At 39.6% G+C, this 17,649-nt stretch overlaps 1 long non-coding RNA gene across 1 annotated transcript; it reads left to right on the forward strand.

The window, feature by feature from the left end:
- The first annotated feature begins 6,182 nt into the window (after window positions 1–6,182).
- LOC138411296 (uncharacterized) lies at window positions 6,183–15,174 on the forward strand. Its single transcript, XR_011243944.1, has 3 exons — window positions 6,183–6,302; window positions 14,233–14,294; window positions 14,556–15,174. It is a non-coding gene; the product is annotated as an uncharacterized lncRNA (long non-coding RNA).
- Window positions 15,175–17,649: the final 2,475 nt, after the last annotated feature.

Raw genomic sequence — 17,649 nt, forward strand, 5'->3', positions numbered from 1 at the left:
GTTGCTCATTTTCCTGATGCTCAGGTTCACTGCCTTAGCAGATTGTATTTCTGTGATGTGTTCTAAGCTCATAAATTAACTTGAGTGTAATTCTATATCACAGAGGAATGAAGGCAAAATAGTGCCCAAAGTGTATTGAACCTGGAATGACCTAAAATCAATGTGATCATAAAATGTGAAAGAATGGTCACATCTTTTATTTAGTACACACAGTTCAACTAATGCAGCTATATATATATATATATGTAGATACATACTGGAGTAATTGCTGCTTATCAGCATACGTTTCAGCTCAGGGTATCTAATAAATTGAATGTTTATAGTATTTGAATTGTTATTTTTGGCAAAATTGTTTCAGGTGAGTGCACCTTATGTTGTGTTATTCAGCTTGTCCTCTATTCATAATTCAGACATTTTGCAAAGGATCAACCTCGACAGCTCTGCCTCAAATCTGCCCTGAGTATTTTTATCCAAAGTGGAGCACAGCCAATGAAATTCAGTTTGCTTTTTTTTTTTCTTTCTAATGTGAAGCTTTTTCTTTCTGCGTCATCATACTGATGCACGTGTGGCCGCCCAACACTGAAGACTCCAGGTTCTGTCTGCAAACAAATTGAAAGGTGAGCACGCAACAAAGTGTAGTGCATCATGGGAAGCAGGGACTTTAGCCCACTGTACCTCAGCGTTTGCATGCATGTTGCATAGCATGCGTGGGCTACCCCCGTCAGTGGGACACAGACAAAGGCATCATGCATCACAGAGGAGAACGGCTCAACGACGCATTTGAAATCCACTTGGCTTATATAATAGCTGCTGACCATCATCCTCAAAGCAAGAGCTGAAAGTGCCGGCTCCCAGCAGACTCCCTGCCCCCTTCTCTATCCGTTTAATCCCAAGAGCTCTGTGTCATAGGAAACAACTGAATGGGTTGGGGATGAGCAAATGTAAAAATCCCAGGGATTTACTACCCCCAAACAGAGTTATACTGTAATCTGTGGCCCAAAGATTTTTATAGCTCAGGATATACAACTAAACAATGTACAACATGACCGATGGCACTGGTTTAGGCCCGTCGTCCCTTGCTGATTTAATACAGAGAAAAGAAAAGAGAACGTATCCTCCACCGTGACAAGGCCACAGATCAAAGCTCCAACACAGAAAGAACGACACATGAAAGGTCACGGCAGCTAACATCTACGATCTGTGTCAGCTGTGACTCAAAAGGTCTCTCAAGAAATGTTGTAGAAAAATGCTCACTGGACATGTCTTAACAATATCTGTTCACTGGACTCATGTAAATGTATTTTCCTGTAGTGATATTAAAACAAATCAGCTACTCACTTACAGTGATATTTCATGGGTGATAATTTGCAGGTATGCACGTTTATCTCATACAGTTGTGAAACGACGTCAGAGACAATCTGTTGACACTTTAGTGGTAGTTCTTGCTTCTTATCTCCAGGATGTGATGACACAAAGACACGTGGTAGAAACAACAGCAGCTCGGTGTGACACCTGGTAAAAGTCTTGCCCTCAGGTCAACAGTGAAGACAAAAAAATCTGATTTAAACACTTTGTTTTTCTATTTGCTATTTTATTGTGTCACTGGTTAACATTGTCATTCAGCTCTGTACAGCAATGTAATCGATATTCTGTGAAGAGGCCAGATATCGCCTCTCACCTGGAAGGTGCCACTGTGTTGTCAGTGTTTGTTGTGGTTTTCTCTGAGCCTCACTGAAAGATGACTTAAATAGCTAAGATGCTGGATAATACAGCTCTGTCCCCCCATTGCTCTCTCGCAGAGACATAATCCAAAGATGAATCACTGCTGCCACCTGGGCCCCCGAAAAACTCCCCAGAGCTGCTGAAGCACGGTATAGAGAAAGAAAGCTGCACTTCTTAGTCCCTGAGAGACACAGCAGAGAGGAGATGCTAATGATCTCACCGGCAGTCGAGTTACACAAAATGACACGACAAAGGTTTGTGTTGAAAAGCTGTGAAAACCTTCAGCACTGTGTTCCAGCTGAAAGACGACATACAAAAGTACAAAATACCAACGAACATCAATTTCATATTGTACTTCCTCAGATGCATCAGTCCCCTACTTCAGGGCTAAATTACTCGAGTTATCGTAAAGATGTTCAGCAGCTTGACAATGAGCCAATTGTCACAAGTGAGACGACACAGTTTTCTCTTCTGTACATTTATTTCATTCTTTCCACCGACAGCGGCAGTTAGGCCTCCTGCCTCATTCAGTCATTTACTCTCACCAGTTTTGTGTTGCTTTCTCCAACTTCCATCCAATCATGGGAGTTGTTTTCACTTACCTTTTAGCACATTTCCCAGTAGAGCATGTCTGCTCTGGTTTCTGCCTGACCACACAGGAATGATATGAACCTCTTAGAGGCACCGGGGGGGTGGGGGGTGGGGGGATTGAGAGAAATACTCAGACAGAAAAGAAAAAAGGAGTCACAATGCACAGAAAGGAGGATCATATTTTGAATCATAAATAAGAAATCGGAACATATGGTGACTAAAAGCTTTTTTCACTTTCTTTCAACCATGAAATAGATTCTAAGCATTGTGTAACGTTTTTTATACGTTGACCATTATGGAGATACATATTCTTCTCCACTCTGTGGCTGTATCCAGAATAGCAGCACATGTCTGTTTAAAAAACAAATGTTAAAATCAGGTTGAGTTACACTGACTTGAAAAACAATGTCACCTTATGGAGCAGGAACCCAACAGATCCCTGAACGATACGGAGCTCAAGTCAAGAATCTTGATAATGTTTTTTCTGTCATGGGAACACTGTTGCTAGCAACTATGAAACCAAACTAGATGCTTTCTTTTGTCCCCCTGAATTTTATGGCAACCGTACCAAAAGCAAAAGTAACCCAAATGAGGGTGTACCTAATTTCCTCTGGTGTACCTCAAGGAGTGATTCTCGGCCCCGTCTCTTCTCAATATAAGACTCTCTTGGTCAGATCATCTGCTGTGATACCTTTACTTTTTCTTATCTGTATCTATAATCCCTATTCATTCTTTAGCACCAACCCCAGTCATTCATTCTATGTCAGTTCAAACTGAAGTCTAACCAGACGGATCAGGCCTCACCTGGTCACCTCAGAACTTCTGGCAGGAATACCCAGTGACACCCCCGCTCTACAGCGACACATATGGTCTTCAATCAGCCCAAAAGAGCTCACTCCACTTTTCACTGCTCTTCACTCGTCCCATGTAGTATTTTGTGTTAAACTCATCCTCTTCTCAGTTTAATCTGTTGCAGTTTAGAGTGTAGGGTAACTAATGTGGATGTTAAAATCATAAATAGCAAGTAAATGCTGCTGCGTTTAAGACATTTCAATATTTTTAAATTGCTTTTAGATTTTTCACCATCAAAATGTATTGGAACTGCTTTAAATTATATATATAAAAAGTGGACCACAACTGACTTTTACAGGCGTTTCAACTTTTATAGGCATTCAAAACACACACACACACAAACACACACACACACACACAGACACTATGGGAAGGAGACACAGTTCGAATGTGTCTCAGTGGCTGCCTGGTCTTTCAGTGGAGGATTTAGTTCCTTGTATTGTGATTTCTGGACCAGGGGCAGTCCATCCTGAATTCAGGGAAACGAGTTTCATTTCACACCAGTGCAGCAGTTAAATCACTGTAAGCAATTCTATTTACTGAGAAACACTGGGACCAATGTGGAGTTTTTGTATCTAAGGAAAACTTTTATCATGACTTTGACGCAGCCATATGGTACCAAACTCTAAATTCATGTGCTTGTCATATGATTATATTCTCCTCACCTTTGGGGCCTGGGAAAAAAATTAAAGCGTTTATATCACAGTATAAGAACATTCAACTAATTTAAATGAAAATATGTGAGAAAAGTGAATGGCATTTGTTATTTGAGTAATTCTTTACCTAGAAATGTGTTGGATTTTCCTTTATTCCTTAGGTTGTGTTTTAAAATTCTACACAAAGTACATGTAATGCAAACAACAACTAAATCACTGACTTAACTTAAAAGACATAAAGAAGAATTCTCTTATTGACTTCATCATAAAGCTGTTTGCATTTATAGCAACATGGAAAAACTTTAATCAGTGTAGACAGACCCATATTTCTCACAGGGGGGTTTTCTCTCACCACAGATAAGTAAAGGACACTTCCACTCGTACAAGTTAGTATAATAAGAATTCTACAAGTTCTCAACACTTATCAGGAATTAGGAAAGAAAATTTCTACAATCATTAATCAGAATTCTTATCAACGTAACATTAAATTAACCACAATCCTCCTGTACTTGGAACTGCTGGTGACATCACCGATGACATCAGCAGCAGTGTAAAAGCAGGAAGTGTTTGGTTGCAGCCCCCTTAACACCTGGAGCAGCATGTTGAGTGTGGTGAGTAACAGTGACTAAAACTACAAAATGATATCAATTGACTATAGTTGGGCTTAAATAAATCTTTTTTTGATTTTGATTGAACCAGTAAAGGTTGATGGTCACTTGATATTCCACACATTGAGGTTCTGGTGAAACAAACGAGCACGGTTGAAACAAGAACAAATTGCAAATTGGACAAATGTGGTCACACTTTGTAACATTTAAAGAAAAACCTGTTTCCTCCCTGAGTCAGGTTCTATTTGGGTGTTTACACATGTACACACTTCAGTCAGCTCTATGTTCTGTGGCTGTGTGGAGATAAACAGCACAGCACTGTACTGTGAATTCCTGTGAGCTCTTATTACCACCATGTTTTCTTCTGTTCAGTTGTTTTCTGACCTGTTTTTAGGAGCATGTTGTTTACATGGAAACACGAATACAGCCGGTTCCTATCTACCCACTTTATGCTGGATTTTAAATGTCATGCAGTATCTTAACATTAAATGTGATGCAGGTGATAAAACAACATAAATAATTGTAACATTATCATTTTTGTAAACATAGCAATATGACAAAAGTTCAGCACATATCGATAAAGTGCTTGTGCAGTGTGCTACAGAGCGCCGCTCAGAATCTTCTGCCTGAACCCGACCGAGCCCGAGAGAAAATGACCTGACCTCAACAAGCATTTAGCTTTTTCCATTGTCACAGGACTAACGTTAACACATCATGTTTGTCGGTATGTTTTATGAAGAATTCCATTGAGCAAAGAAAAAAAAAAAGCTGTCCTGCACTGGCTGCCTTCACACAGGGAAATGAATGCCATTCTCTTATCAAGAATCACAGTAGGTGATGGTGAATCACTAGACAGATCTCTTTGTCCTCTGCGAGACGCTACGAGACACGGTGACATTTCACGAGTTCAGCCTGATAATACGCTGTGGTAGGTCTTCACAGAGGCGGAGACAGAGATAATGTCGGGAAAATTACATTTGGTGATAGAATAGGTATCGAATTACAGCTCTATTAGCGTAGGAGTAGTTGATGTTAAGTAAGCACAATCATTTTTATTCATATGAGCGTGAACAACTGAATCTGAAGAAGCTGCCGGGAGGACGGTGACTCATATTCGAGGGACTTAACTTCAGATGGCTTTCAGACAATACTGACATTTTCTCTCTGGCTTGATCAGTCTTTTACTTTTATGAGATTTTCAACATGCAGTGCAGTACACGTGAACACTGTGATGAAGAGCGCAGCGACCGTTTTAATGTTCCCGTTGAACAGCATGGGAGGGGAGTGTGATGCCAATACCCTTATAGAGCGAGGTGAGATGTCAGCGCCCTAATTAGTGTGATACTACTTTTACTTTGTAAGATAATTAGAGTTTATTTAAAAATCAATTTGCCGCCGGTGTCATTATCTGCCCCGAAAAAACGCTAACCCAGGTGTGTGTCTGGCACAAACGCCCACGCAGACACACACTCCGCAGCCTTTTATCTTAACAGCAGATTTCTTTTTGACTTGTTATCGCAGGAAAAGCAATGATATGACTAATTATGTTAAAGATGGTTTTGTGCTTTTTAAGTTTTCCAATTAGTCTTGAAAGCGAGCCAGCGTGAACAATACCAGAACCAACGGTCAAAGGTTTTATACCTAACAACTGGGTTTTTCCTTCTGTGGCATTGTCATCATCGGTGGCCTCTAAAACCTGAGAAAATACTGACCTGTGATTTTATTGTGTTTTATTGTGTGTGTGTCTTCTTCAGTGTGCTGAGATGCTATCCCATGATCCTCTGGGATGCTGGAGGCAGCGCGCTTCACCATACATCAGACGGAACACTGTGTCAATCAACACCCACGACCAGAGAAGGAGAGGTGGACTGAGGTAGGAATCACAACACAAATGTTCACAGTATGTTCCTTGACAGAATGTGATGGCAACACATATTTTTAAATGACTCCTATTATATTGCCATTTATGTTCTTCCTTTTATTCTCATATATATAAAACTCACATGGCAGGTGAGTCATCTAAGGAAACTAAGCAGAGTGACAGGGTGTAAGTGCTGAAGATGATATGATGCTTTGCAGTCGGTGGATTTCAATCAAACAGTTGTAACAGTTGTGTGTTAGATGACCTCACTACTCTTTACACAATATATCCATATACAGTGTATTGGACCTGTCTTATATTGCTTTGGATGAAAATAACACTGCTATATATATATATATATATATATATATATATATATATATATATATATATATATATATATATATATATATACATATATGTACGTAAACACAGTTGTACATGCTGATTTCCTGTTTAATAAATTTCTGCAGCGCCACCTATAACAGGTAGAATCTTCGTAGCAGAAAACAAGGATGAATTGTTCCGAATCAGTCCGGGAGGCTAAATATTCAGTAACGTGTTTTAGAATCAGAAGCATCACCAGGGTTAAGTTTAGTTTTACACAGTCAGACATTTTTTTCCAACACATTTAAAACCACACTGACACCAGATGGAAGTAAAAATTCCCCGGAGCAGTGAATATACGAGCAGCATGGTCGTCTCTGTCTCTGTCTATACCCACTCATCGCATTATTTACATTGAAACGCAGTCATATTTCATTTAATACTGCCGGCTATTTTTAGAACCATGAGAGGTGTGGAGGCACGAAAGATTATCTGGATCACATGGACTCCCGTGCGCGTGTGTGTCAGGGAACAGAGGCTCCGTTTCAACAGAATATACACAGATGTTGATGCAGGGCAGTAAAGAGAGAACATGCAGGTACAACATAAGATTTGGCCTCAGTTCAAGAAAGTAAAAGCATCAAATTCTCGACTCTGCAGTGACGAGGAAAAAGAAAAACTATCTTTTAAATCACTAAAGTACTCGTGACGCCGTCTGTGCCAAATGATTTTGCTGAGATCAATTACTGTTCGTTGCCCTCGTGGCCAAACAATACACTCAATCACATCGAGTTTAGCAAGTTCCTGTGAAACTGCAGAGTCAGGAGTTTCCCTTCTCTTCCACATGCACTTATGCTGTGTCCCAATTCAAAGGCTGAATCCCCACAGTCCTTGTTCCTGGACCGAATATATCACAGGTATACAAGGACTCTCCCATTTCAGAGGCTCCTCCAAAAGCAGCCAAGATGCAGAAATGCTCATAGAGGTGCATCCTCGGCAGTCCTCAGTGTCCCACTGTCCGTGGAGGTGGTTTGCAGAAAAACATACAAGAACATATATCAATGTGTCCTGTGGTCCCTACTGAAACCAATGCTGGTGTTGATCTGAGGTCATATCTCTCATAATCAATAAAGAGGTCAGGTGCAGTCAATGATGGATTTTTTCTTGTTATATTATGCATTTTACTTATTTTTTAAAATATGCTATTTCTGAGTTTTCTAGTTGGTATCTAGAAATCATCTCATAACCTGTTGAGGGGTCCTGACCCCTACTTTGAGAAACAATTCCACCGTCCATTGCTCACACTTCCATTTTATTTGATTGCCAATGGAATATTGAGGTGGTCATCATGTCCAAAATATATAATTTCCCCTCATTGTGCAGCAGATATTTGCCTTGTGGTGTTTGGTCATCGGTCCAGTGAATGTGAAACAGACATTCCTGGCGGTAAATGACGGAGAAAGCTGTAATAAGTTCGCCAGTTGTTCATCATGAGTTCAGATGAAAACTGTTGTGGATGCAGTTGTTATCTAAGAGTCTTTAAGAGCCTGTTGGTATTGAATGTGCCTGAAGTGTAAGTTCAGCTGAGTGCAGGGTGAGCAGGCCCTTCTGCCTGGATGGATTATGTTGGTTGGGTGCACCCAGGAGTATGTTTATGTGACGGTTGGTTGGAGCTGACACCGTCGCACCACAGTTCAAGTCAATGAATGAATGAGATAGTACAGTTGCTCTGATTAAACAGGTCAGTGATCATCAGCTGAGAGGCTCACTGACTCAAATGAGCGCCATGAAACTTCTACTACTGTTGTGTTCCAACACTTTGAAGACATTTGCTGTTGTTTTATCAAATGATAAACCAATTACAAAAAAATACGCTAAATGGGATGGTTGGTTTCTGGGGAATTTTCCTGCTTAATTTTAGTCAAAGTCATGTGGAGCCCTGGTTTACAAATTACAACATCCATACCAAAACCCCCTTAATGCATAAAGCAACATTATCCGAGAACTACGATAACTCAAAGTAAGTTTAATGTCCTGGCATGTCTGGACTCGCAATAGAGAAGTCCAGTCCTTCCACCAAATTTCCTGGAAAATCTGAAAAACAAGCAAACAAAGGTAGAAGGGTGAAAATTGTTCTTCAGATAATTATGCTCCATCACTGAAATGTGTTATTTACATCACATGTATTTCACCAACACCTGAACATAACAATCTGCTTTGCTTTGTAGCCATGAACAAAGACCCTCACGGTTGCTCCATTTATGCATCTGAAATAGGCCATTTGTTTTTTCCTCCCAGGGTTATGTAACACTGATGTTTTCATAATATTAAAATGACAAAAGCATCGTGCCAGTAAAGGCACTGAAAGCCAACAGAACAGCAAAGGTCATCATCACACTGAAGCCAAAAAGACAATTGCTGCTATTAGATCATGAGTGGGGCATCCAGCCAGAAAGAAGTGAGCTATTTAGACACAAGCGAGTGAAGGCAAACAAACAAATGAATCTCTTTAGATATGAAACAGCATAAATTTGATGCATGGAAAGAAAAATGTTAAACTATTTATTTAAAAGTAAAGTAAATCCAAATCAAACTTCTAAGTTCACTGCAGATGGTAATTCATACACCCAGAGTAGGATTCATTATCGCTTCACTAGGATTCATTATACTGCAAATATGTTTAATTATTACAGTGAGATACATAACCCAGAACTGTCTCTCTAACTGAACCATCTATTATCCTCTCAGAAATATTGGAGAATCATTGATCATATTAATCCTGCGATCTGATGCTTATTTTAGGTGTCTGTGTTTTACTTTATTTAGGCTAAAAGGAATATATGTATGAGTTTATTTTACTAAATCTGTAACACTGACGCTTGGTCTCTCTCTGTGTGTGCAGACCTCACATTAAACATTGCGTTGACAACTAAAAGAGAATTAAAGGAACTTTTGATGGTTTTTCAAATGGATAAATCACTGTGTTAAAAAATGAGAGTATAGTTATTTTTAGCCCTTTTCATTATACAGTGGCATATTCAGACCATCCAATCTATCCCTTCGATGGAGGGATAATGGTGTCTCAAAGTGGAATTAGCGCATGCCTCCACAGCGCCTCTGTGAGATTTTTTTACTTTTAATGACTGCACTAATTAAGAAGTCCTCCTCGGGTCCTGGATAAAACGGGAGAAGTAATGATGGATGGGTTCGGAGACAAAGAAAGAAAGGGAGTGGAGAGAGCGGGAGAAGCTCAAGGGTGGCCCCAGGAGGAGACAGTGGGTCTGCTCTCTGTTCACTTCACAGCAGGGGTCCCTTTTAGCAAAGGTCCAGGAGTGACACTTTCTCCTAATGAGATGGACATGCTGCGAAGCCGTTAATAGTGTGAACTGGTTTAGCTGGAGGAGAATACATCCCCCATGACTAGCATGTCTTTCCTTTCTGTGGACGTCTTCAAATGCACATTTGTGTTGACAACAACAACCATTTTTATTCTCTCTCAGTTCCTTTAATGACAAATCAGACAAAAAAACCTGAGCTGAGCCGATGTGTGGTCACATCCTCACCTTGGCTTGAACAGAAGCTGGCGCTGGATGTGGAATTATTATCTGTTAAGTACAGCCGCTGAGTATAATTACAGATACTTAAGGTCATTACGTCTTCATTGTCAGTCATTAAGTTGTCCTCTGCCATAATGTAGCTGTTAATTTAAGTGGGAGCCACCAAGTGTAAATCAGATTCAGACCGAAGTATCATGCTTAATGGCTGTCGTTCAATATTTAAAGAAAATATGAAAATGTACTTGTTTGTTTCTGTAACAGAGTATTCGCGCCGCAGTAGAAAGCAGAGTAAACATTAAGAATAAGGCTTAATTCTTCTAGAAAGTCATGACTTGATAATTATAAAAAACAACACGTCATAATTTAATGCCATGTGTCGTTTTATAGGGGGACACAAGAAGGTCAGTCTGTGATTATGTAAGAAGCTAATTACGTCGTATTACGAAGAAGGAACGGCACAGACACAGGAAACTGCATCGATTGTGGAGGAGGAGATGCATCTGTGTGATATTGTAAAAGGGTTGTGTAATCATTGAGATTAGGCCAAGATTTTGAATCCAGGAGCGGAATGGAACTCCCATAGGCACAAACAGGTTCTCCTTGCTCCTTATTCTTTACTCTCTTAATATTATTGCTTTTTAAAGTTTTATTTTCGTCATTAAAAACTTTGTTGTCATAATATTATTACATTATTCTTCAATATGGTCCGTCACACGACCAACACTCTGTGGAAAAGAACATTTTTAATAAGCATGATCTGCACTGCAATTCGATTTCCTGCAAAACATGTTTGGAGAAAACCATTTGGTGAAACATACGGAGGAGGGTTGCAGTAAGAATTCTCACAGCAATAATCTACTAGAATGATTATATTTTTTGACCATGGTACATGTAAAATTCAAGAACTGTTTTGGGAGCAGTGCTTTTATGAAAACAACAACGGAACAATTCTCCAGTCATTTGAGTATTCCCACATTCATTTGTTGTTTTGTCTTTGTTGTGATTAGTATGCCCATTACAATCAATGCTAACTACTTTGCAAATAAATATATTCTGTAATGTATTGGAAAGAGATAGTCGCATTATACACTAAAAACTAAATGTACCACCTGAAATGAATGGATACTGAAAGTTGTGTAACCTCCAGCCAGTCGCACACGAGCATCTATGATCAATTACATGACGGTTAAAGCGCCGGAGGTAGGCAAAGACAAATGATCGCACATCTGTTCAAAAAAAGATATCAAGAAAAACAAATAAGTGTGTTGTACTCCTGCCAGGCCCACACACTGCACATGCTCACATACCAGTGTTTTTCTAAAGAGAGCAGAATGTAGCTGCCAAATCCAAAGTCACCTTGTCCCAACTTGGCTGGATCAGATGTGTTCCACTGTTTTTTGACAACGTGTCGGTGCTGCCACATCCGCTGCTCAAAGATCTGCCCATCTGTCATGCTCAGTCATTTGGTTTTTCTCTCTATCGAGCTCACCTCACCGTATCCGCGTCCTCCTGGTCTCTCTACCAGCTGACACTGATCTTACTGGAAATAATAAACCTTAAAGATCTTACCTGAGACTCTGTGAGTTGGTGTCAAAGCTGCCCGAGTTGAACATCTGTCACTTTTGAACGTCTTTGTAGCATTTGCTCTTCATCTTCTTGTAAATCTTGTGGACGATAAAGCACCAAATCCCTTTTTAATAAACAGTCAGCTACAGAATCCCTGGATTTAATAGGGGATCAGAATCTTGTCACTTCAGCTGGATGGATGCTTATAACCTGGATGCTCACATTAGAAACTATTTTATCCTTAAACTGGCTCAAAGATAAAACACTTGATAGAATTTGTGCTGCTCTGCACAATGTAATAGTGTGTGAACTGTTTTCTCTTCTCTAGATTATCACATTTACGGAAGGTGATTAGACACAAAAAGGAAATTAGCATTAGGGTTAGTGATTTGAGAGGGGTAAATAACCCATATAAAATAAGATGGACGACACGTCTCCACTTCCAGGATGCGAACGCTGCCATCATGCAGATCTGGAGCCAGAGTCTGCGCAGTATCAGGGGACAGAGCCTTTGTAGCGAGGTCCCATCGACACGAGGGGTCTGTAAATAATGTTTCGCCCCATTTTTATAGCATCAAAAAACTAAATAAAATCTTACAGGGAAGATTAATGATTGGACAATCATCTGTGGGAAAAGTACTATCTAAAACTACATAACTTGTACTTTGACTTTTTATTTTAGTCCATGTCCCATCTACTAACATGGTTGGGACAAGATTTATGACCTATACTGCAGCCAGCCACCAGGTGGTGATTGAGATTCTTTGGCTTCACTTTTGGGGAACAGTCCTGTTGTCCATCTTTAAATAGAATCTACGACCTTCACTAATCTGGGGTGAGAACCCTGAGGTGACACCATTAGCTTAACCTTATATATTCTATACAACCATATATGTGTTATATTCAACTAGGCTTGAAAAATGGACATTTAAATTCCAGTATTTTCTGGTCATTTACTCAAGTGTACTTACTTGGACTTTAATATTGCTCTTTCTTTACTCAGGAAAATGCCTATGGGGACACGGGCTCATGTGTTCAGTATGTTTATTTTTACGTTTATTATGTGCCTGCGTCTGCGACTTGTGGCAACGGTTCAGTTACTGTTCAGCTGGATGGCAAAATACTTTTTGAGTAAGTGTTGTGATGTGACCGGAGGCTCGTTTCATGATATCTTCATGACCTTGGTTGTTATGACAATGGCCACTGGGGACCGGGCCAGCTTGACTCCATCTGTGTCTCCACAGCTGTCCTAGAGACAATGAGCTCCAGAGCCTGCCTGTAAATGACCTGTGAGAACGACCACTTAAAGAAGTGCATCTCTAAATAAAAATCACGCGGGCAGTAAATGAAGAGCCTCAGTCAGACATGCAAGTCTCTGTTGTTTACATTAAACTACTGAAACTACCTAATAAATATCTTTTCCTTCATCCTTAAGCAGATCAGCATAACAAAGACGGCCATACAGTCAGATACTAATCACATTAAAACTGACGACAGAGGATTAATTAAGTGATTCTTCATAGATATCATATATCACTTCATATTCTATAATTAATTAAAGTAAGTTAGGTTTTTTTTAATGTATCCATAACAAACCGCATATTTCTTCTCATATATTCCCACAATGTATAAATCATAAAATAACACATCTTTATTGTTGCACTATTTACTTTGGAACTTCAGATATTATTATGACCCATTACATTCAAAGGAACTTGTATTATGAGGCTTTAATGATTTTCATCTTTTTCATAATTGTATTCATTTTCAGAAATAAAAAACACAGTTTCCTAGAAATGATGGCTTGGGGGGGGGGGGCTGACTGTAAGAAGAACTTGTATTAATTTCTTCACATGACCGAATCAGTTTAGGTATCAGTGTTTGAACCACATTGAAAACTCGATTTTACAATGAAATGTGCTCAGTGTTGATTTTTACAGACATGTTTCTTTCATGTCACATATTCCCACAATGTAATAATTATAAAATCATGTTCCAGGTCGATTAGCACATGAATTGTGTTGCAGTAACACACCTTTATTGTAGCTTTATATACTTTAGAACTACAGCTATTTTTCTGACCCTTTACATTCAAAGGAACTTGGGATATCAAGCTGTATCCAATGATTAGATTTTCATCTTTTTCATGATTGTGATCAGAAATATTGTCCGCTTGTAAAAAAAAAAAAGAATCCAGAGTATGCTAGAAATGATGGCTTGGGGGTAAAAGGCTGACAGTGTAAGAAAAGCTTTAATTTAGTTTCACATGACTGCATCAGTTTGTATCTGGCGTTACATCCCCTTGAAAGTGAGCCACATTTAGTCGTTTTATTTACTTGGCACTGGAACGACTTCTCTCTTCTGCTGTGCTGTACACTGCTTGTTTGTGGCGTGTTGTGCTGAGGGAAACATATGGGGTTAATGAACTGTGGTGTACAGGACATATGTCTCCTCCTTGTGTGGAGGAGAACAACTCCTCTCTTTTTGTCCAGGTGGTTCTTTCCACCATGATACCGCCCTGTAACAACCCACTGTGAATCGTGACACTCTGAAGGTCAGTGTGTTGTTTTTTTGTGTGTTCATCTGTCTGTACAATGTCTGTGTGTACGGCCGACTCTCACTTTGTTGGAGATTTAATTTTTATGTTATTTTTTTGTCAATTAGATTAATTGATAAAATCTTTGATTTGTTTAGATGTTTTTACTTGGAAGAAGTAACTTTGATTACTTAGGGGTCATAGACTGTAAAGAAAGATGCACGACATAACTTATTCACCTTCTTCCTGAGTGTAACATAAGACCATTTAACATTGCAGTGAATGCAGCGGGGATCCCCTGCTGTGTTGTCACATTCTGTGACTGTCTAGGCAGCCAGGCGGAGAAAGTCCACAGAAAGTCCGGAGGCTCTCACTTGGACACCTCCTTCAGAGACACTGCAGAGGATCTCTGGAGTTCAGTGCATGTCTGAAAGCAGCTCATGAGAGACATCATAATTCTCTCCCATTATATCTATTGGCTGTAAGATTCTAGTTAAGTACCAGTATTTCGTGAGCAATGTGTGGGCACTGACATGCAACGTAAAAACACTCACATAGCTTTTGAACCGCCACATAGAAAACTTTGTTCATTGTCATTCTCCTGTTGTTCTGAAAGGTGATGTTGTCCTTGGGCTATGCTCCCCACACAGGTTAGCGATTCTTTATACTGTCAACACATTGCGACAGAATTCAGAAGAACACTACACATCAACACATTTACTGCTGTCAGTGAAAAGACGGACTGTTGTTTTTCCTTCTGTCTCTATGCAGCCTTTTTTCCAACGCACCTCAGGGTGGTGAGTCGTCTACAACATGAAGCACTGTTTTGTTTTTCCAAGATGGCTATGTAGCATATAGTATGTAATAGGAATATTTATTTACCCTCAAACTGAATTCTTTCGTACATCAGCCAAACTCAAAACTTGCCTGAAAACTGCAGCAGCTTTATTAAACTTTTATTATCCATCTTTTGAGCCTTTTTCATGTCATTGATCTGCCCACACCAAAAATATTGAGCTCAACTGAGACATGTGTTGCTCAGCTTTTATAAAACCTTTTTTATGTGTTTATAAAATACTTTGAATGTTTTTTATTATAAATAATTAGAATTGGTGACCTGACAACTCTCTTTAGGAATATAAACCGTCTGGTGATCACGTGAACTTGTAGTAATCAGGCAGGAAAGTCTGGTTATTTACAGATGGAGGAAAAAAGAGATTACAGTGTGTAAAAAAAAAAAAAAGATCAACTCAGACGGGAGGTAAGGACAGACTGATAGTGTGCGTGTGTGCAGCTGGCTGGCTTGCTGCATGGTTGGCATATTCTCAGTTGGATGAGAGGACATTTATGTGATGTCAGCACGCATTAACCTCTCTGAAAATACATCGGAAACAAACAGGGGCACATGTGCCCACATCCCACCAGCTCTAAGTAACAAGCCTCTGGAAGGAAAGGCTTTGCTGGACAACAGAGCGCAGATCCAAAAATAGAAATGGGAAGATGAAAATAGAAAGGCGTCTTGGTTGAAGAGGAAAAAGGCAGAATTATGAAGATTCTTAAGATGTTTAGACTCCGTAATTAAGTTGCCTTTGAATATGTGAAGCCAGTTTATTGCAAAATTATACTTGGTCTCTTTTTTTGCAAGTGTGCATCAGTACACCTATCAGTTCAAGTGGCAGAAGCTTGATCTGCTCTGACACTTTAATATTGTGAATAATTAATGTGCATAATTGATGATGCTTGTGTGCATAAGCATAATTACAAAGCCACCACTGTTGAATAATTGACCTTGTATGCTAATTGGATGTGATTGGCTTGTGTACAAATTTTACACTTTCTCATGGGTTCTCAAATCACCTGAGTGTGTGCGTGTGTCTGGCTGTTAGTGAACTTAGGTGTGCTTTTTCTCACATTAGGTAATTAAATAAACTCTGTTCTTCTTTAATTGTTCCTGCCACCTTCCAGAACTGTTTTTGCTGTCTCCCTTTCTTCACGGTGATGAAACTGTCCACCTACTTGTTCTGCCTCTCCCACTCGTACTCTAATACCTCCAACCAAAGGCAGTGAGGGATGCTGTGGCCCTCTGGGCTTTGTCAGCCAGCTCCTGGCTCCCACGTTACAGACAGTGCCCTGTGGGCAGAGATGCTAATTTGAAGTGTTCCTGGATGAGACAGCTCTGTGAGGATATAAGCCAGAGTCCACAGAGAAGGACTTATAATGCCTCCATGCATTAATGCTCTTCTATCGCTAGCACAAACGTGAGATCTGGTTTTAGAAACCTAAATTGCCCTGGCAGCCTGTGCTTCCCAGGAAAAGGTGGCGTTTGTGGGTCCCAAAAATAGTTGTACAAGGCTTGGACTGTAAATTTTTGATGCTTGTGCAGTCTGTAGTGGGGAGGCACATAAACACGTTCTGCAGTATAAATGAAGCAGGTTTTAACAAGCCAAAATTAGAGTGTTTAATCTCAGTAAAGTGTTTTACCTCAGGCCTTCACGGAACTCATAAACTGAACTATCTTCTAGCCTTAGCAATGAACTCTGGGTCTTACTTGAGAGGTTATAACCTAACTGGTATTCATTTTGTTGTAAATCCTGTAGGAATGTCCTGCTCAACATGGCCTTTAAGGAGTCTCACACTTTGGACATATTTTAGATGCATGCACAATCCGATTCTCCAGAATGAATCGATGAACCTGTTCATTTTGATAGATCCCAGAGTTCGCATCCTTTTGATTTTGGTGATATCCTGACCTTCCCTTTAGTGCAACAATCGAGCTAAACAACAGGAGAAATTTAGACCTCATATATGAGACCTTATTCACAGTGCAAAGACCAAAGTAAAATGACCACCACTGTTTGGAGGGCAGCCAGTCCATGTTATTGAGAACAAAATGCACCTTTTTGCCCTTGTCCAGGTGCAGAGTCAGCTAAATGGAAAAGCGTCTGCAGATGGTTCCGTTTCAGGACACTGTCTCCTGATGAGTCTTTAATAGTAATGAGGACAATAAAACAATATTAATGTTCAATATAAAATGTAAAGTACAAACCAATGTAAAAATAGAAAAATAAAAAGTTAAGCTTGTAATGTAATAGCAATATAGAATGCTAATTAGAACATTGCTCAATTGCAATTATATTGCACCTGGTGTATTACATCACAGAGCCTTATTACAATATTTGGTATCCCCGAAATTATTGTTTTGAGTGTGGAGGGTGTAACGGTTTCTATCATGTTGTGGTAATCTGGTTTTAAACATATAATAATTATGATAAACACAAATGATTTTGATTTTGATATTGTAAGACAGAGTCAGCCAAGCTGTCTTTTGTCTAGCTTCGTGTTTTTAGCACATGAATGGTTAAATCGTATCTAA

The sequence above is a fragment of the Paralichthys olivaceus genome, chromosome 8, assembly GCF_024713975.1.
Source record: "Paralichthys olivaceus isolate ysfri-2021 chromosome 8, ASM2471397v2, whole genome shotgun sequence".
NCBI lineage: Eukaryota > Metazoa > Chordata > Actinopteri > Pleuronectiformes > Paralichthyidae > Paralichthys > Paralichthys olivaceus.